Raw genomic sequence first — 20,085 nt, 5'->3', positions numbered from 1 at the left:
GGACTGGCCCCAAGAGGAAACCAGGCTGGCCATGACCCCACGGTCTGACAGCCGGGGCCTGCCGGTCAGGAGAGGAACAAGCGGTGTCCGAGAAACACGCGTTCGTAGCGATGCCCGGCACCCTCTGCACCCTCTGCACCCTCCGCTGCTCTGGCGTCATTAAGAAGAAATCCCGGCCACTGGGCTTTGCCGTTAAGAATATTTCTTGGCCTCCCTGGTGGGGCAGCCGATTGAGCGCAGCCTGTGAAGCTGCCCGCGGCCTCTGCAGCGCGGGTTCGATGCCCGGCCGGCCAGGGAGATCCCCGCACGGCGCAGACCCCTCCGGCCTCGCCCGCTGCTCCCCGCGGCAGTGTCTTCGGTGGGTCTGCCTGCTCTGCTCCCCGCTCTGGCTCTGGGGAGTCCTCTCGCCCCCCACATCTCTGGCCTGTACCCCAGGGCTTGGATAAATAAATCAATCTTTAAAAAAAAAAATTTTTTTAAAGGAATATTTGAATGCAGGGGTGGGGGGGGGAATACAGGGGCCGAATGTGTGGCCTCAATAAACACACTCTCATCAAGCAGGCTGAGCCCCTGCAGTCACGGCTTGTTCCAGGAAATTAAGTTTTCTGACGAATCCTGCAGAAGGAAAGCTCAGTGAGAAGCTGAGTCCGCACGTTTCTAAGCAGAGGGATTTTTAATTAACTGAAACTGGATCTTGACATCTACATACACAAACTCAAGTCTATAATTTGATTTTACCAAATTGCTAGACATTCGTGTTATTTAAACACGTACTTTCAAATTTCCGAGGCACTTTCACTATCTTAACTTTAAAAGAGTCTCTACCCCCTCGCTGTCCACTGCGCCGGAGGCGCCTCACCACGAAGAGCAGCTGGCGCAAACCCACAGACGGCACATGTGGAGGCACCGAAACAGAGACTCCCTTAAAAAACACTCCCCCGAAAAGTCCAGAACTGACCTCAGCCCCGCGCCACCCCGCACGCCCAGCGTCCACCGAGACGCGGCCGCACGCGCGGCTCCCGAGGGGGGCGGCGGCTCTGTCCCCCGGCTGGGCCGGGCCGGGCCGGGCCCCACACGCTTCCCCGAGTCCGCGGTAACCCCCCGCAGCCCGTCCGAACAATAACGGGTACCCCAAACGTGTGCGCTGCGCCCGGGGGACCCCACCGTCCATGAGCACGGCGGCGAGCCCCAACTCCAGACAGGCGTGTGGCGCGGGGGTGGGAGCCCCGAAAGGCAGCGCCCCAGGCGGCCTGGAAGCTGCCCAGCCCCCCCCTCGGGGACACCCCACCCCCGCGAAGAGCCCCCGGCGGCGGGACTCCGGCGTGGACAGGGGGCCCGGCCCGCAGGGGCAGGGCAGGAGCCCGGAGCCCGAGGCCCACTTCCAATCCCGGGGCGCAGCCCAGACCCCGCGGGTGTCCGGGGGCGCAGGGAGGGGTTCCGCCCCGGGGTACCGGCGGCTCCCCACGCGCGGGCGGGGAGCGCGTGCGCCCGCAGCCCCGGGGACACTTTCCACTCTCGTCCGCCCCGCGCCCCGGCCCGGTCCCGCTCCCCTCGGGGCCTGTCCCGGCCCGGCCCGGCCCGTTCGGGAGGACACGCGGCGCCGAGGCCGCCCCGTCCGCGGCTCAGCGACGCGACGCGACCCGGCCCAGGCCCCGCGGCGTCCCGGCCGCGCCCCGAGGCCCCGAACCCCGACACCCCGGCCCCGACACCCCGACGCCCCGGCCCCGACGCCCCGGCCCCGACACCCCGACGCCCCGGCGCCGACGCCCCGACCCCCGCCCCGGCCCCGACCCCCGCCCCGGCCCCGACCCCCGCCCCGGCCCCGACCCCCGCCCCGGCCCCCGGCCCCGACACCCCGACGCCCCGGCCCCGACACCCCGACGCCCCGGCCCCGACGCCCCGACCCCCGCCCCGGCCCCCCGCGCTCACCGTCCGGCCGGCGCCGCCGTCCCCGGGCGCGGCCCCCCCGTCCTCGCCGCCGCGCCGCGCCGCCCGGCTCCCGGGGAAGGGCGCGCTGCGGGCGCAGCCCATGCCCGCTCGGCGCCGCCTCAGGCCGGCCGCGGCGTCGGGGCGCGGGGCGAGTCCTCCCGGCGGGCGGCGGGCTGCGGGCGGGCGCGGCCGCCCCTTTTAAGCCGCGGGGGCGGGGAGCGCCGGGCGGCGCCGCGGCCGCCCCTGGACAGGCCCGGGGGGGCGGGGGGCGGGGGCCGGGGGCGGGGGCCGCGCTTCCGGGGCGGCGGGGCGGGCGCCGGGGGCCGCCGCGGGAAGCCCGGCCGGGCCCTGAGGGGCGGCGCCCGCGGGGGGGGGGGGCGGGGTCCCGCTCCGGGGCCGCGCCGGGTCTTGCGGCCGCCCGCGCGCCGCCCCACTGCGCAGGCGCCGCCCCTCGGCGGGCGCGGCCGGCAGCGGCCGGGGGACGGGCCGCCGGGCGCCGGGTTCGAGTCCCGCCGGGGCTGGGGCGCGGCGGGGCGCGGCCGGCCCGCGTGTCTGAGCCTCGGGGCGCCCTCCGCGGGAGGACGGGGCCCCGGGCGGTGGGGCCCCGAGGCTGCGCGTCCCCGGGCCCGCCCAGGCCCAGCGCACGCGCCCCGGCCCGCGGCCCCGCGAGCTCCCCGGCCGGGCGCGCGGCCTCCAGCCGGCTCGGGGCCCGCGTGAAGCCGGGAGCGCGTCCCGGAGGCCGTGAGCCCGCGGGGGGCGGTCCTCGCGCCCTCGGCCCCTCGCCCGCCTGGCCCGGCCTCCGCTGGGACGCGCCGCCCCGCAGGGCCTCGCGGGCTCGGAATCGCTTTAGCTCCGCGCTGGTCCCGGGCTGGGGGTCCTGCCGAGCTGCCGAACCCGAACCCGAACCGAGCCGGTCACTTCCTCGCCCTGACCCGGCTCCGCCCCGCGGAGATCCGGACCCGGGGAGGCAGGAGGTGACGGAGACGAGGTCGCTCTGCCGCCGAGCGTGGGGAGCGCTGCTTGGGGAAGGGGGTGTCAGAGCGGACCCCACCAGCTTCCATGCCCAGGACCTCAGCCTGGGGTGCGCCAGGAAATCACAGGCCCCTCTCTCCGCCTCAGCCCTGCCTGCTCCGCCTCCTCCCCCCACCCGGCTCCACTGGCCTCAGTGACCGTGGGCACCAAAGGGGTCTCGTTGGCAGAAGGAACCAAACCTCCCTGGCGTGTGCCACCCACTGGCTCTTGCAGGATGCCCAGGACAATCCCGGACCTGGCGGAGGAGAGGGCACCCCGCCCGCCGCGTGGACACTGCTGAGTTCTGTGGTGCCCAAGGAACACGGCGCATCGCCACCCCGTCCAGGGCCCGGGGAGGGGCCCCACGCAGGACAGCTTGGCCCCTACCCTGCTCCGGTGGGAGCTGGGGTCGAGTCCTTACTGCTGGGGCTCAGGCCCTGCGAGGTGCGTGTTAGGGGTGGGGGCAGACGCCGCCTTCCAGGGCCCAGCCCCCTCCCGCAGTCCAAGCCCCGGGGACTTCCCTGTCCTCGTCCTCACAGTCACTGCCCAGATCATCAGGGCCCCGCACAGCTTGTTCACCTGCAGCCCAGAACCACTGTCTCCACACCCCTTCCACTGAAGCAGAGCCTTTGTGAGCCGGTTCTCCCTCCCGGCTCCCTCCTGCACCGGGAGCCTGGCCACTCAGAGGCTGCCCCGCACCGCACCGCCCCGCACAGGGCTGCTGGCCCAGCGAGCTGGGCTGGGAGCAGCACTGGCAGAGGGCACCTGCAGGCCTCCCGCCCTCCAGTCCCCGCCCAAGCAAATCCAGGATTAAGGGCATCTGCCTCAGGGATCCGCTGAGCTCTCTGACGTCAGATGCCCGCAGGAACCGCCGAGCCCTGCCCCCTCTGGGTCACTCACCTCCACCTTCCTCCCGTCCTACCCCAGGCTGCTGGAAACCTCCAGAGGAAGTGAAATCAGGGCCATCTCTCTCATTTGCAAAACTTTGCAAAATGTGGTGTTTCAGTGACTTCCAAATTAAACATTCTGTCATTTACACGGCGCGTGTGCTGGAAAAGAGTCCAAGAAATCAAGCTGAGCAGAAGTGTGGACAGTGTGCAGAGGTAAAGGGGCGCCTCCCTGTCCTTCCTCTGCAGAGTCCTGCCGTCCGCAGCCGGGACCGCATGGTCAGGTCTCTGAGTTAAATGCGTCACCCGCACCCCCCTCCCCAGCTGGTACAGACTGAGTATCTCTGCAGCATGGACTCCAAAAATGGAATTTCTTGGTCAAAAGCCCGGTACCCCCGCCCCAGCGCTCCAGAAGGGATGAGGGGTGTAGCGGCGGGAAGCCACAGTGCAGGTTTTCTACTCTCCGAGCAGACGGGTAGAGGAGAGTCCTGGAGCCCTTGGTGGATTTTTCCGGCTTCATGGAGTTTCCCAGGCTCACGGCAGGCAGGGGCGCCCGGTGGGGGGTCGGGGGGCGCTGGGTGCAAGTCTTGGCTCCTCTGGGCTCTCTGCGCTCTCTCGTGGTCTCTGCTGCGCTGCTGGTCCTGCTCGCGTGCCGCTGCTCTCCTCTCCTTGTTCCGGCCTGTGACGCCGCCCTTAAAGCCCAGCGTCAGCCCAGGTGTGCCCACCTATGCACGCCCACACCCCGCCGCAGGGGCCCCCCAGCAGGCGTGCATGCAGGCCCGCAGGCATCCACCATCAGTGCTAATGGAGGGAGCGCGGAGAAGCCTGATGGTTTTTCACTTGCGCTACAAGGGGAAACGCGAACAGCACACGCGGCGGAGAAGGGGCTCTCGGGACCCCACTGTCCCTGGAGGAGGGGGTACAGCCAGCTGCTGATGTGGGGCCTCTGCTGACCTGCATCTTCCTGGGCCCCCTTCCTTCACGTCTCACGGTGTTCCTAAGCCTTTCATAGAGTGTGTTTGGAATGTTCCAGTCTTCTTCAGATAGGGAGGACTGAGTGACCATCTGAGACCAGAGCTGTGAGGCGGGAGCGCCTCGAGGCCAGGGGGAGGCTGGCCCCCAGCACTGCCTCGCCTCCAGAGTTCAGGCTGGGCCTGGTCTCCATCCGGCTCAGAACTTGTGGCTCCCCCAAAGCCAGGGTGGACACCCCAGTGTGGACTCTCCTCCGCCAGGAGGTCTTATTAAGCCTGTGGCCTCCGACTCCTCCCACCCACAAGGGGCTCTACCTAGGCCTGCCCGCAAGCCGGTCACGCCCTCGCCCACCTGCTGGAGGAAGTCTCCCCTCACACTGTGTCTGGCTGTAAACGGGAGGCCCCACCCGCCCGCACAGGCGCTTGTACTTCCGTGAACCACCGGTGGGGCGTTGAACAGCAGCGCTCTGGAAGACCCCCAGGCCGCGGCTTGGCCGGTCTCCTACAGAGCGTCCCGAGACCGAGGCCACTGACCGGGGCAGGTCAGCCAGGGTAAAGCAAGGGCCGCTCCCCCTTTCATGCCTGGGTGTCCGGAGCAGGCAGAGACTTGATGAGAACGGAGAGGCCGGGACTGGGGCCCTGGGGCTGAATGAAAGTTATCATTAGCAGCAGGTGACATGACTTTATGTCCAAGATGCTTGAATCAACTTGAGTGTTATTAAGATGAAAGATTTCTCCAAAGTGGCCAAATTCACAGCAAAAAAAAAAAAGCAGTAGCGGCAGCAGCCGCCAGCTGTGGCTCCTGTACGCTAGCGATGGCCAAGCAGACCAGACAGTGACAAACGCCACACCAAGGGCGGGCCCTGGCATGGGCTGGCTCCATAAGGAAGCCAGTTTCCCCGCCATGGCCATACCCACATTTTCCCAGCTCATCCTCTTGTTTTTTTTTAATATTTTATTTTATATAATTCTTACATCATTTTTCATTTTTGCACACTGTATGCATTTTCATTTTGGTTATATTTCCCATACATTGCACCCCCCTTATTTTGACCCTAATCCTTCCTGTCACCAACCTCCCCCCACCCCCGTAGTGTGTCTCTGGCTTATAGTTGCTTGTCGATTTTGATTTTTACTTTGTATTGATTAGTCTTTTTCCTGGTCCCTTATTTAGGTTTTCTAAATTTCTGCTGAGACCATCCAGTATTTTTCTTTTTCTTTCTGGCTTGTTTCGCTGAGCATGATCCCTTCCAGCGCCATCCATGTTGCTGCAAATGGCATGAGTTTATCTTTTTGAATGCTGAGTAATATTCCATGGTGTATATGGACCCCATCTTCCTGATCCAGTCATCTATTTTTGGGCATTTGGGTTGTTTCCATAGCTTAGCTATTGTCAACAGTGCTGCTATAAACATAGGGGTGCAGGTGCCCTTTGGAATTAATGTTTCTGTGTCATTTGGCCACCACATCCCCGAGACCTCTTCCAGACTGTCCCCAGAGCTCCCGGAGTGACTGGTACAGCTCTAGGTCAGAGGCCTGTGTTCAAGAGGAGGACGAATCGAGCTGCCCCCGGAGATCCCAGAGTGACTGGTGCAGCTCTAGGTCAGAGGCCTTCTCTTGAACGCAGGCCTCTAACCTAGAGCTGCACTAGTCACTCCGGGAGCTCTAGGGGGTGATCTGGAAGAGGTCTCGGGGCTGTGGCGGCCAAGGCCTGGCGTGCACGGTCCCTCTGGGCCCGGCACATGGACAAAAGGCACACTGTGGGTGACCGGCACACCTAGGTTTGTCCAAGACGCTCCCAGCTTCTAACTCAAGGCCCCATGTCTAGAGGCCCCGTGGTGGGTCTCCCTACACCTCCTTTGCCACTGGCGCCCTAGTCACACGGCTGGGTCCTGTGTCTTTCAGGGTGTAGCAGCAGGATAGGCCAGAGCAGGTTCTCTGTGACCCAAGCAGACAGGGTAAAAGGAGTCCTGGAGCCCTCGGTGGCTTTTGCAAGCTTTTATTGGGATTTACCAGGCACACGGCAGGCAGGGGTACCTCCCAGCCCCCAGCAAGTCTTCACTCTTTCTGGGCTCTCTGGCATTCTCTGGTTCTCTCTGCTTCTCTGCTCTTAGAAGCCCAGTCTTAGCCCAGATGAATCCCATCTACATATGCCCACACCCTACTCCAGGTGCCCGCCATGAGGCATGCATTCAGGACCGCAGGGTTCCGTCATCCATCCTAATGGCGGAAGGGCAGAAAAGCCTGATACTTTTTCACTTACCCTACAATCCACCCCTCAGGGTTTTCTGCCAGACAGTCGATATTCAAGTTATATACACGTTTCTCTTGGCAATATGAACACTGCAGCCACGGGCCAGAAAAGCAAATGAAATACATAACAAAATACAACAGAATACACATAAGTCCAGGCAGGACACCAACCTAGTGGCAAAAGACGATTATTGGCACCAGCAGATGATCCAACAAATCTGCTGCCGAAGGCACTGCTCACACGAGGGAGGGAACCACTCGGGCATCTGCCATCACACGCCAGGAGCCGTCAGGCTCCCTGCCCTTCTCTGGCTGTAGTCTCGGCTACAGGCCACACACCGCATCCACCCCCAGGATGCGCTCACTCTTGGACTGGCAATTCTATACTGTTGGGGGTCATCGCCCAACCCTCAGGGTTTCTGCCTGCGGTCGCTCCAACACTCGGCTTTCACAGTCACCAATGCGACATGCAGACCCTGCGCTCAGGCCAGCCCACTGCACACGCACATGGGTCAGGATCCGTGGATACAAGCTCCACATGCGGCCTCTCTGGGTCCCCTCTTCAGCTGCAGGCTCCACCACAAGCCACGTTCCCCACCCGTTCCCCAAGGACAGTTCCTCAGCTCCTCAGCCTCACTGGACAATGAGCAGGGCATCACCCACAGGTGATTTTACGAGACTACCCGGACTTCTTCAACATATTCAAGCCGCTTAACAGCCACTCAGGGCTTCCCAATCTCAGCACCAGCTTTTGCCTTTCTAAGTTGGCTTTTTCTCTGCCTGGCTGCAGAGAACTTGGCGAGGGCTTCCTCCCTCAGCCAACTGTGGGCTCTTATACCAAGGCCCAAGGGCCATGCCTTGATTTTTATCTCCTGGGGTTTACAAACGATACCATCCACCCCCAGGGTCCCCAAAACATATCAACCCGCCAAGGTCCTCTGCCTTCTGGCGAGATTGTCAGTCCATTAGTCCAAGTCCACCAGTTTCCCTGGTCAGCACTGGCGAGCTCCATATTGTGGTCCTTCTTCCCCGACAATTCTGCTGCCTCAGGGGTCCTGGGCTGGTCCTCTCGGGCATCTCCTCCTCCAGGCGAGGTTTCGTCCCGCAGCTCCCGGACCTTGTCCACCTCCTGTGCTGCCCTGGCGCCTCCAGCGTTGTCACAGGCTCAGTCTGGTCCTCCTCAGTCCCTCCCTGAGGTCTTCAGAGGGCTCCCCACCCATCTGCTTCGGATCATCCTGCCGACTTATGCCAAATGTAAGGGGCAGGAGGACAAGGAGCAGGTTCTCTATGACCCGAGCAGACAGGGTATAGGAGTCCTGGAGCCCTCGGTGGCTTTTCAGGCTTTTATTGGGATTTGCCAGGCCCATGGCAGGCAGGGATGCTGGGGGGCCGGGAGGCTGGCAGGCTCCCAGCCCCCAGCAAGTCTTCACTCTATCTGGGCTCTCTGGTGGTCTCTTCTCTTTCGCCCTCGTTCTCTCTGCTTCTCTGTTCTTATAAGCCCAATCTCAGCCCAGGTGAATCCCATCTACATATGCCCACACGCTACTCCAGGTGCCGCCATCAGGCATGCATTCAGGACCGCAGGGATCCATCATCCATCCTAATGGTGGGAGGGCAGAAAGCCTGATACTTTTTCACTTACCTTACACAGGGCTGGTGTCTGACGGGAGAGGAACTGGGTGCTCAGAGGCTGACTCATGTCTCCTGGGCCCACAGCAGGTGGGGGGACCGGGTGGCCCAGTGCCCAGCCTGCACTGCGGCCATGAGGCCCACGGGAACTGAGGAGCCAAATGTCACAGAGGCCTGAGCAATGGGAAGCCCCCAGGGCTACTCCCTCCATCCCCAGGACCAAAGTGGAGCAGAAAGAGCAATAGGACATGCCAGATCCTGGGGTGCTGCGCCTTTCAGTGCCAGCCATGGGGTCGAGGTCGAGAGTCCCTTCAAATTCTTCTTCCAAAGCAAGATCCTTTCCCAGGCTCCCCTTCTGCTTCATGGAGGCCCTTCTGCTGTCCTGATTCCCCGCCCACCGTGCTAGGCTTGGCCTCACAGGCCCCTGGGACTGCCGGTCTCTTCCTGGGGAGGTGTGTCCTGGTGACAATCCCCATACCTGCCTGTGGGGGAGAGGAGACTTTCGGAGTGGGGTGGGATGGAGAGGGGGGTTCTGGTCTAAAGGACTTTTGCAGGTGGCAGAAGTCAAGGTGACAGGCTGACTGGGGTCCCAGCCAGGTCCCAGGGGCACCCTTTCCTGTCTGGCCTCTGGTGGGCATCCGGTAGGACCTGGGCCCACCCGAGGCCCTGGTGACAAAAAAAGCTGTGCCCCACAGGGTCCGTAAAATGGGCAGGAGGTGGGAGGCACCCAAGCTCACAGGGTATAAGTACAGGCTGACAGTCGGGAGCTCAGTGCACATTATAGTGGGAGACGACACCATCTCCAGTAGGGGAGAGTCAGCCCCAGGGGATGTGTCCAGAGCCAAGACAAGAATGGGCAACTGCTTCCCCGGCCACAGAAGTTAGAGGAGGGCACATCAGCCAGCCCAGGGGTAATGCCGTTGACGTCACCCGTGGAGTCCCTGATCAAGCCGAACCTGAAGTCAGACCGCTGCTTGGACTCTTTGGGCTTATCAACCAACAATTTCTGCTTTAGCTCAAACCTCTCTGAGTCTGGTGTTTGACCTCTTGCAGCCCAAAGTGGATCAGGAAAATGAGTCAGAAGTAATGAGATAAAAATACAGGAAAGATGGGTCTTCCTGGTGGCGCAGCGGTTCCGCAGCCTCTGCAGCGCCGGTTCGATCCCCGGCTGCTCCCTGGCCACCGGAGGAGGGTCCCACATGGCGCGCAGACCTCTCCTGCCGCCTGCTGCTCCCCTCAGCAGTGTCCTTCGGTCCTTCTGCCTGCTCTGCTCCCCGCTCTGGCTCTGGTGAATTCTCTCACCCTCCCGCGCTTCTGACTGTGCCCAGTGCTTGTATAGATACATAAATAAATCTTTAAAAAAAAAAAAAGAATCTGTTAAATAAAAAAAAAAAAATACAGGAAAGAACATTTCAGGCCAAGGTGAGAGAAAGTGCAGAGGACGAGGCCCTGAAAGAGGAGGAGCAGGGGCTGATCGGGAGCCACGGCCTTGTCAGGTGCTGGCCACTGCGCTGCAGTCCTTCATACTCACTTTCGCGGGGTTTTCCCAGCCCCAGAGGTGGGCGTGTTGTCTTTCTAGCACCAAACCCAGCTAGAGACCAGCCGGGGAGGTCTGCCGGCCCCACCCCGGCGGACAGGTGGTGCCGGACTTGCTCTGTGTGTCTGGAGGGCCGCCGTGGCGGGTGGAGGCCGGCAGAGGCAAGGGCTCGCCTGGGCTCCTGAGAATGTCATCAGACTGGCCACGGACTTGTGAGTCTGGAGGGAATAGTTCTCACAGATGAGGTTTCCGTTCCGGACTGGAGTCACCTGGAATCAAAAGCAGCAAGTCATGACGAAACAGCCGTCCAGAAGGCAGCGCGGCCTTCACGCCCGACTGCCCAGGGCCTGTGGGAGCTGACGGGGGCAGTTCCCCCTCGGCATCATCCTCGGACAAGGTGTCCTGCCAACACTTGCCCCTTCCCGCTTTCCCCGTGCTCCACCCCCCCAAGCCCCAGGGGCCGACCCCCCGCCCCGTGCTGGGGATCCACGCAGCCATGGGTGGGGACCGGATTCGCAAGGACGTTGGTGGGAGTGCAGGGGCCTGGGATACACTCCAGGGCTGCTTCTGTCCCAGGGCTGCTCAGGACCCAGGGCCCCAGGGCTCAGGGTTCGTTCAGCAGCTGGAGGCCTGTGGCACCACCCCCAGGAAACCCCAGGGACCCCACCTGCTGCACTCAGGGGCAGGTGGCATCGACATGGACATGACACATGGCTGGCTGGGGGGGCCACCGGGTCCCGCAGAAATCACCGCCTGTGCCCAGCACAGAGAGGCTGCGGGGAGAGGCGGGGAGTGGAGGGACGCGGCCCACTGCCTGAGAGCCTCCAGGGAGTAGAGAGCGCACCAGGCCACGAAGGATACAGCTCTGACAGAAATCTCGATGCAGGCTGGCAGGGTCCCCAGCAGGGTGGCCTCGCAGCCGCTCCCGTGCCTTGGGGGCGAGGGTTTGTGTCCACCCTGGACACCCAGAAGTGGGCTTTATTATTCCCCAGTGAGGCAGCGGGAAGTGGCAGAGGTGGGGCCTGACAGGGGCCTCTCCTCAGGGCTGGGTTGCTCGGCTCTGCTGGTGCCTTCCTAGTCCCCCACAGGGGTGAGGGGGCCAGAGGGAAACCCTGGCCACAGGCCCACTGACTGCGTATCCACCTGGCCCGGCCCGGCCTGCCATCATCCCGTGTGGGCCTGAGCAGAGGGCCTGGGTCCGGGGTGCTCAAGACAGGGGTCCCTGCCCCCAGTGCACACAGTGTGGGTGTGGGAGAGGAGCGGCGCTTCCTCTCTGTTCACCGATTTGCTTCACTGTGAACGACAAGAGGCTACTGCAGGCTAAGCCAGGAGCCGACCTAGCCCACGGGCAAGAGCAACAGCCTCGCCGCGGTCACTGCGCGGGAGGGCCCGGGAGGGCCCGGGACGGCCGAATCTCACAGCAGTTTGTTTTTCAGAAGAAGAACTTCCTTCCTCCTCTTCTCCACCGAAATGGAACTTGGCCCAGCCTTAACCTAGCTGGCGAGGACCCCTCCCGCCCTTTGGCTGGGGCCATGGAGGCCTCATCAAGATGGTTGAGATGCAGCCTATGGAGCCGTCCACAGCCACTGCAGCACGAGTTCAACCCCTGGCCAGGGAGCCACCCACACGGGGCAGCTGACCTCTCCTGGCTTGCCTGCTGCTCCCCTCAGCAGTGGGTTTTAGTTGATCTGCCTGTTCTGTTCCCCGCTCTGTCTCTGGTGGGTCCTCTCACCCCCCCACACCCCTGGCCTGCACCCTAGTTCTGGTACGCATAAATGGATAAATCTTTAAAAAAAAAAAAAAAAAGATGTTAAGTACAATGTACTGCTCTGGAGGGAACAGCGGCTGCAAAGACCCAAAGTCATCTTCAAGGTGGGGGAGGCTCCAGGCTCCCCACAGCCTGGGTGCAGAATCGGGCCCTCCTCCAACCGCGCCCCTCCATGAGCGCCCCCCCACCCCGACAGCCCTGGACACGCTGTCCTCTGCTTCCTGGGCGGTGCCAGGCCTGAGCAAGTCTACTCTTCACAGCCAGCGGGAGGCTCCGAGGTCCCTATTACCGTCCTGGCGAGTCTGGGACCAGAAAGACCTGCAGCGGGAAGAGCTGCTGACGTGGGCGCTGGTAACCCTGGCGTGGAGGAGGCTTGTGCGCCGAGCAGAGGCTGAGCCGGCCGGCCTCTTGCGCTAGGCCGTGAGGCCTGTACAGTCAGGGGCTTGCTCTTGCTTGCTTGCGTGGGGAGGCCGACAGGAAAAGAAAAATCAAATATTTTGCATAGCGTTCAGGCCTCGTGCCCTCCAAAGAGGGAGAGGGAATGGGGAATTTTAAGCAACACCAGGGTGGGTGGAGGGTGGGGCAGGTAACGATGACAAGGACAGAGAAAACTGCCCAAGACATCGCTCAGCTCAACGCTGTTGAGTGGACAAATGCAGGCCCGCGGAAGAAGACAGCGGCTCTGCATGCCTCGCCTGCGCCACGTGGAGGGCTGAGCAAGGCCACCAGCCTTGCTCTCTGCACCCCCTTCGTTGCTCACCCAGTGTCAGAAACCAAATAGCACGTTCAGCCGGGCTCTTGCCCACACCACGGCGCGAGGGTGGGGAGTCAGGTCCCAATTTACTGTGCGGTGGGCATGGCAGGCGGATAGAAGGTGGGCTTGAACCCGACTTGAGTCTCCAGAGTTCGGTTCAAAGACCTCAGGACCCCCAGATCTACTCTACCTGCGGAAGGGTCTTCTGTGAACCAGGGGGACACGTGGCTCTAACTGCGCCCGGCCACCCTCGCTCTGGGCAGGTGCTACCTCCGTCCCTCCGGCTTTCTGTTTCGCTCTGTTGGGCCGACGCCCCTAGGAGGACGCTCAATGAGGAGTGGGCATGCCTGCCCCATCCGCCTGTCTCGCCCTGCAGGTCACGTGTCTTGAGGGCCACACCTGTATGCGCTGGCAGTCAGACACCCCATGTAGCTGTGTCATCAAGAACGCATGTTATCATCATGCAACAAAGTGGAAATGAGGCAAAGCTGTAATAGGGAACTTGCTAGAAACGTGCATCTTTATGAAAAGTAACGTGGACACTCCTGCATCAGGGATATTCGGCGCGTTGGCGCCCAGAGCCCTCCTCCCGAACCCCACAGCTCTGGTTGCGGTGCTGGGACAGGAGAGCCTTGTTCCCCATGGGGCGCCCCTCCCGGGCACAGGGACTGTCAGCGGTGGGCTGAGCCGGGATGTCCAGAGCACGGGGCTAGGCTTTGAAGGGAACGGTGCCCCCAAATCTCCCTCGCCCGGAAGTCCAGTTAGGAAGCGCAGGCAAGTAAGCAGGTGCCATCCGCCAGGAGGGCAGGGGCTCGGCCACCGGGGAGATGCAAAGAGGTGTGCCCCGCTTCCCTCTGCTGTGAGGAGGGGTGCAGAGCGCCAAGGAGAGCTGTCTAGAGACAAGGTCACCTGAAGGACAAGCGTCCATGGCGGAGCAGCGGGTGACGGGTGACGGGGCTGGTGGCCGACTCCAGCCAGACGCTGGGAGATGCTGAATTCTTATTATCTTACTAAATTCCTGCACGCTGTGAAATGACTGTTGTCATCATCATTTCACAGATAAGGAAACAAAGTGTCAGAGGTGACTTGCCCAAGGTCACCTACCTAGTGAGAGACAAGGACGAGCAGGCCTAAGCCCCGGAGCGTGCCCCGCCAACGCAGCCCTTCCTCCACCCCCGCTCCCACCACCCGCCGCCCGCCTTCTTGGCCACTTTCTTCCTTTTCATCAGAGGCACTTCGTGACTGGAACTTTTCCCTCACCGTAAGCCCCGTAAGCACCAGGCACACGTCCCCCCGCAGCACACACGCTGGGGCTTACTCACTTAGATCCAGAACCTAGACGGTTATTTTGAAAGTCCGAGTTTTCTGAAGTCAGCAGGGGAATCACGTGAGCCCAGTTCTCTGGATTTTCAAGATGTTTGAAAAAACAGCACACCAAGCTCCACAGAAGCCCCCAGGTGAGTGCTCAGAACCCCGAGGCACGCGGCGAGAAGAGAAATCAGCACAAACCCAAACGTCCTGCTCTCCATCTCAGAGGCTGGATTTGCTCCGACACTGCCCGGGGCTGGGCCTGGGCCCGGGCCCCACAGGAGGCCCGTGCGCGCACAGGGGCTGCCGTCCCGTGTGTCCCAAGCCCCTCGCCCGGATGCCGCCCTGGCAGAGTCCTCATCTGAGCCTGCGTGTCCTTCCCCAGGCCCGGACAGATCCCTTCAGTGAGCAGCATGCAGGCTGGCACCAGACAGGGACCCACGGGAGACAGAGGAAACAGAGTGGACCAGTGAGGCCCAGTCAGTTTCTTCAGGGGTCATGGCACCTGCCCGCCCGACTGTGCCTGTGAGAAACCGGAGCCCCCACCGTATTCCCAAAGAGAGCGGCTTCCCCTTGTCCACAGGGTCACCGACGGGGCGTTCACGACCGTCAGGGGCGTGGGCGGCAGGTGCCTGTCCCATGTCAGTGGCCGGGGACTGGAGAGGAGCAAAGGCTGGCCGAAGCCTGCTGGGAGGCTCCTGACCGCTCTAGTCTCATCAATGAGGCTCGCTAGGGAACGGGCGACCAGTGAGCTCATTTGAAGGACTCAGTTCAGGCAGAAAAATATGAGAAATCAATTCATAAAACCATTCAGAGAAAGTCCGGAGTCACTGGGGAGGCGTCTAAGGTGTTAACTTCAGTGGAGAAGTTTTCTCACAGAGCAAAACTGACAACAGTTTTAGAATAGGTTGAGACTCTTCATGCATATGGAATCATCTCTCTGCTGAAAACACACATTCTAGGAACACATGGTAACGGGTTGAAATAAAAAATGAGTGTTTGTCGGGAATTTTAAAACAAGCTAGTTGTGGGCTGGTGCTAATCTGGGCACAGCACGGCGCCCGGGGTCTCCCCGTAGCTGTGTCCTCATGATGCATACGTGCACACGACACCCAGCCCCTAACGTGGCACGGCCACGACCAGCTTGGCGTGGCTCAAGCACAGAAGATGGAACAGGGAACGGGTCCCCAAGGGCAGAAAATCCACAAAGACAGGCCCACGACTGTGGGAAAGTCCAGGACAGGGGCTCCTTCGTGAACCCCACAAGTTCCCCAAAGTTCATTTCCTCCCTGCCTACGCTGAGGGAACGTAGGCAGCTGAGGGAACGCTCTCAAGCTGAGCTTCTCCAGCTGCCAAGTTCCCCGTGGGAGGGGGAAGGACACGGTGCCTGCAGCGACAGTAGTGCCCAGAATCTGGCATGTCCCATCTGTTCCCTTGGGAGTTCAGAAGAGTGAATGTCCTCAGGAGGGAGACCCAAGCGGCTTGCTCCTCCTCTGGGTCCCAGGCCAGCTCTGCTCAAGGGGATGGAGCCTGGAAGGCTTCCCTGACCTGACAGCCCACCCCTAGCGGCCGGCCCTCCAGGTCCAAAATCCTCGTTTAAAACTGTGCTTCGTCTTTGCTTCATCTCATTTCCACAATATAAACCCAAAATGATACTAAGGGGTTGAGAGAAAGCCGACAACTGGTATTCACCCGCCATAGGTGATGCTCATGCAGCCACAGCAATCCTAGAAGAATCGGGGTGATGATTCTAGAAGGTTAAAAAGAGGTGCAGGAAGGAAACAGTTCTGTGCCACGTGGCTCCTGAATGCACACGGGACCGTCACGGCTGAACAAGCACCAGGGGACGGAGGCTTGGACCACAAATTGTGATGCCGCCAGGTTGGGAGCTGAAGGAAGCGGGACGGGGCTGGTGCAGAAGAGCTGTCGCCTCCTCTTCCGTGATGGGAGCTAAAAGGGCACCTGCAGTCAGCAATGTTCAACAAGCAGCCAGAGTCCGTTGTTTGGAACTACGCTGGTGAGATCAGAGGTGACAGAAAGAACCAAGGGGAGACTTGCGGCCGGAGAGGGCGAGGCGGGGCCGCTGGGGTCTGCGTCGCGGCTGAAACCCTGGCCTGCTTGACTTTTAAAATCACGTCTACCGAGCCCTGGTTTGAGTGGAAAGGAAAAAAGGAAGGGAGGAGGAGCCTGGGGAGGCCCTGGGTCCCAGCCAGCATGGCCTTCCTTTGCGTGGCTGTGTAGTTGTGCAGCGGTTGCTTTCGAGCCACAAGAGCAGAGGCGAGCAGTTGCAGCAGAGGGAACAAGACCCACAAAACCTGAAATATTTACTGTCTGGCCCTTTAAGAAAAAGCACACCGACCCCTCCTCTCAGGGGTGGTCCTGAGGCTGGGCTTCTGCTCACACGCCATTGGTCAGACCTCGGTCATGTGGCCATTCCTGCTGCAAGGCAGGCTGGGAGCTGTAGTCTTTATGGGAGGTGCCCATTGGCCAGCTAGACTGTAGGTTATCACTGAGGGGACGGGCCCTCGGCGGGCACACAGCACGGGCCGCGCTGGGCCGCGCGGCCTCCGGCCTGTTACTCTCAGCCCTGCGCCGATAAGCAGGGTCCTGATCTTCAGGCCCAACAGGTGGATGTCTCGGTCGCCTCCGCCTTGTCTCCAGCGTGGGGACCTGACGGCTGCAGAGCCACAGCTCCGGGCAAGGCTGACTGTTCTCTCGGGGGCTCCTTCCTGAAGCGGCCTTCGAGTGGTAGTAAGTGTCCGGTGTGTCAGTCTCCTCGTCGCTTCCAGCCACGGCCTGCTGACCCCGGGGCTTCGCGGGCGCCGTCCACGCCCCGTCACGCCTGGTCCAGAGCAGACGTCCCTGCCCTCCGGGGAAGGACTTGTGTTCATGTGCCTCCCGTGGAGGCCAAGGGGCCCCAGCGATGTCCCGGTGGACGAGGTCCACTCGGCCTTCCCTGCGTGTCCTCCCCCGGCCCTCTGTGACCTGAGCCAGGAGGGCCTCCTGCCCTCGCCCGGGTCAGCTCCTCCTCCCATCTCACCTCCGCAGGCGAGTCTCCCCGCCCAGCACCCCGAAGCCGCGCAGTCCTCCTTTGCCCTCCTTCCCTCGAGGTCTGCGCCCAGCGAGTGCCACCCCAAGGTCACGTCCAAGCTCCAGTCTCATCACATCATTTGGTTACACCCATGAGATCACGCGCACGCCCTGTGTTCTGGCTGCAAGCCTGGCCTTGCTCGTGACTCACATCCTCAGAACGGCCGCGAACCAGGTCTGGGGCCACGTTGGAACCTATCAAATGGGAGCACGCAAAGGGGAGGCCAGCCTGGACGGTCCCCGCCTTCAAACGGTGGCGAGAAGGGCAGAACCTTCCTGTGAAGTTCCTATAAGACCTGACTTTTTAGAAATAATGAGCAAGGATTCTTTGGTAAATAAAAAGGAACAACAAAGACAGGCACACGAGATGGGACTTTCCGAATGGCCCAGCATGGCACATGGGGGCTGACGGGGGAGGCTTTTCAATGGAAAATTACAGACCCCTCTGGGAAGTGGAACCATCCAACGCGAGATGGGTCTCTGGGCGGGGAGGAGAGGGGGGGTTATTCTCACTGGGTGGTCAAGCGTGGGGTGTCCTAGGTGGACCGGGGAGTCTCACAAAGTGGTGGCTGCCTCTTCTGCTGCCCCGGCTTGGTTCAGCACCAGGTGGGACCTGAGCCCCATGACCCCGACGCTGCCAGAGGACAGGCAGGCGGACACCCACAGGCGCAGGACAGCTGCGCGAGGGGTGTGCCCGGAGGCAGACTGGGGTGTCAGCTGGCCCTTGGCCCATGGCGCCATCGGAGGCCCCACAGTCGCAGGGCTGGAAGGAGGCTCCTGGGTGCGTGTCCTACGGTGTGTGGGTCTCTGGCTCCACAAAGTGATCACATTCGCTCAGGTTAGAGGAGGTTTCTGGAAGGAAAGCAGCCTCCGCGGAACCAGGACATGCCGAGCAAGTGGGAGCAAGGCAGGGAGGCACTGAGCCCCAGCTGACCCCCATGGCAGCTCCCTACGGTTCTGTTCCTGGGGCCCTAAGGTCAGGCTCTTTTCTAAAAGGCCAATGGCGAGCCCGAGGGCCTGGCTTCTCTGCGTTGGGTGCAGTCGGCGGGGCCGTGGGGTGGAGTCTGGGGTTGCAAACAGAAAGGCACGGAGCTGGAGCCGTCCACACGGTGGTGCAGAAATTCTCAGAAAAGCTGGGAGGGGCAGACACCCTGGCCACGACGTCTTGGGCTGTGGCCCAGCTCAGGCGCACCAGTTCTGAGTGAAGAGTAATTTCCAGCAGATGATGTTCTTCACGTGGTTAAAGAGACCAGGATGGATTCGAGATCAGCTAAAGTGAGGGCTTGGATGAAGTGAGGGGCCGGCAGAGGGCAGGCGGGAAGGCCGTGGGGGGAAGCAGCAAGTAGAGGTGGCCGCTGGGTAACTCACAGGCCTCACAGGCCGCCTCCCGGGGTTCCCGCAGTTTTAGGACAGAGCCGCAGGGCCGTGTCATGTCACGGCCCGCCTGGGTAGCGCGGGCCTTTTCCGTACTCTTGAAATGCTAAGAAAGGCCACACAGATAGCACAGAACTCCCAGTTTGCCCTGGTGTTAAAGTCCACACCACTGTGGGCGCTGCTGGGCGGATGAACCGACGCCCACGCTCTCGCCTAAGCTCCAGGCTTTGTTTGACTCCCGCTACCTTTGCCCGAATGTCCTGCTTCCCCGAGCCCGTTGCTCCGGGCCCATCCCTCCAGCGCCTGGGGCAGCTGCTGACCAGTGCCCGCCACTCCGGTGGTCGGTGCCCCCCTTACCGCCCTGGAGCCAGAGGCCCACACACCCTAGGACACGCTCCCGGGAGCCTCCCTCCAGCCCCGCGACTGTGGGGACTGCGGTGGCGCCATGGGCCAAGAGCCAGCCGACGCCCCAGGCACACCCCTCCTTGCGCAGCCGTCCTGCGCCTGTGGGTGTCCGCCTGCCTGTCCTTTGGTAGCATCGGGGTCATGGGGCTCAGGACCCACCTGGTGCTGCTACACTTGCTGCCACACTCGCTGCCACATCCTTACCCTAGTCTCTCTCAGGCCTGCCAGAGAAGGCCGCACCCCTGGGCGCTGGGGTGGTGTGGATATACCTGTTGGAGGACGCAGGTCCCACCGCGCCAGGCTTCACGGCCTTCGGTTCCCAGGAATCCCCAGCCCCTCGGGAGGGCCAGTTGCCCAACTGTCCTGAGGGGGCCATAGGCCCTTGTCATGATGATGCCTTCCCTTCCCCTGCAACTCGCTTCTATTGTCTTATGCACAAACGTGGTTTGGGACGGGTCGGGGAAAGGGGTTCAACAGCATGGACCCCCATGTGGGGCACACATGTGTGGTGTTCTGGGGCCTCCTCATCCGTGCGGCAGGCGGGAGGAGAAAGAGAGGCTTGGACCCGGCCAGGGCTGCTATCAGGGTCTCAGGCCCAGGGCTCACGGCCGTGACCTCTGCCTGCGGAGCGCACCTTCCCGCCTCCCCCGGGCAGCACTCTGGGGGCTCCTCCTGTCTGTGCTCAGCCCATCTGTCCGGGAGAGGCACCGCCCCCTGCTCTGTGTGTCCAGGCCTTTCCACGCCGGGGCCCAGTCCACTCCCTTGGCCCGGCAGGAGCAGGGGAGGGCGGGGCCTGCGTCCGACACGCTCCCGGGTAGCCTGTGCTGCCTTCTCCACACGGGCCCGTCCTTCGCAATCACGTGACTGAAAGGGGCTCCTCACCGGACTCCCACCCCCCCCCAGGGCTTAAGTTAAAATAATAAATCTTGTGTGTAGTTATTACACTAAACACCGAAGGGCCAGAATCCACCCATTTCAAGAAGCCTGATTTATGTAACCCCTGCAAGCCCATCCAGCAGTTCACAGTCAGAAACGGCAGCCCCATCTGGCCAACCAGGCCCGGCTTTCCCAAGCCGCTGACGCTGAGACCTCTGCCCCCGACGAGTGGGGGGGGCTCCGAGTTCCTGTCTGAGAAGTGCTGTGGGAAGGCAGGGGTGGGGGTCCGTGAG

This window comes from Talpa europaea (assembly GCF_964194135.1).
Source record: "Talpa europaea genome assembly, chromosome: 14".
Classification (NCBI taxonomy): domain Eukaryota; kingdom Metazoa; phylum Chordata; class Mammalia; order Eulipotyphla; family Talpidae; genus Talpa; species Talpa europaea.
This window is presented reverse-complemented; position numbering follows the sequence as displayed.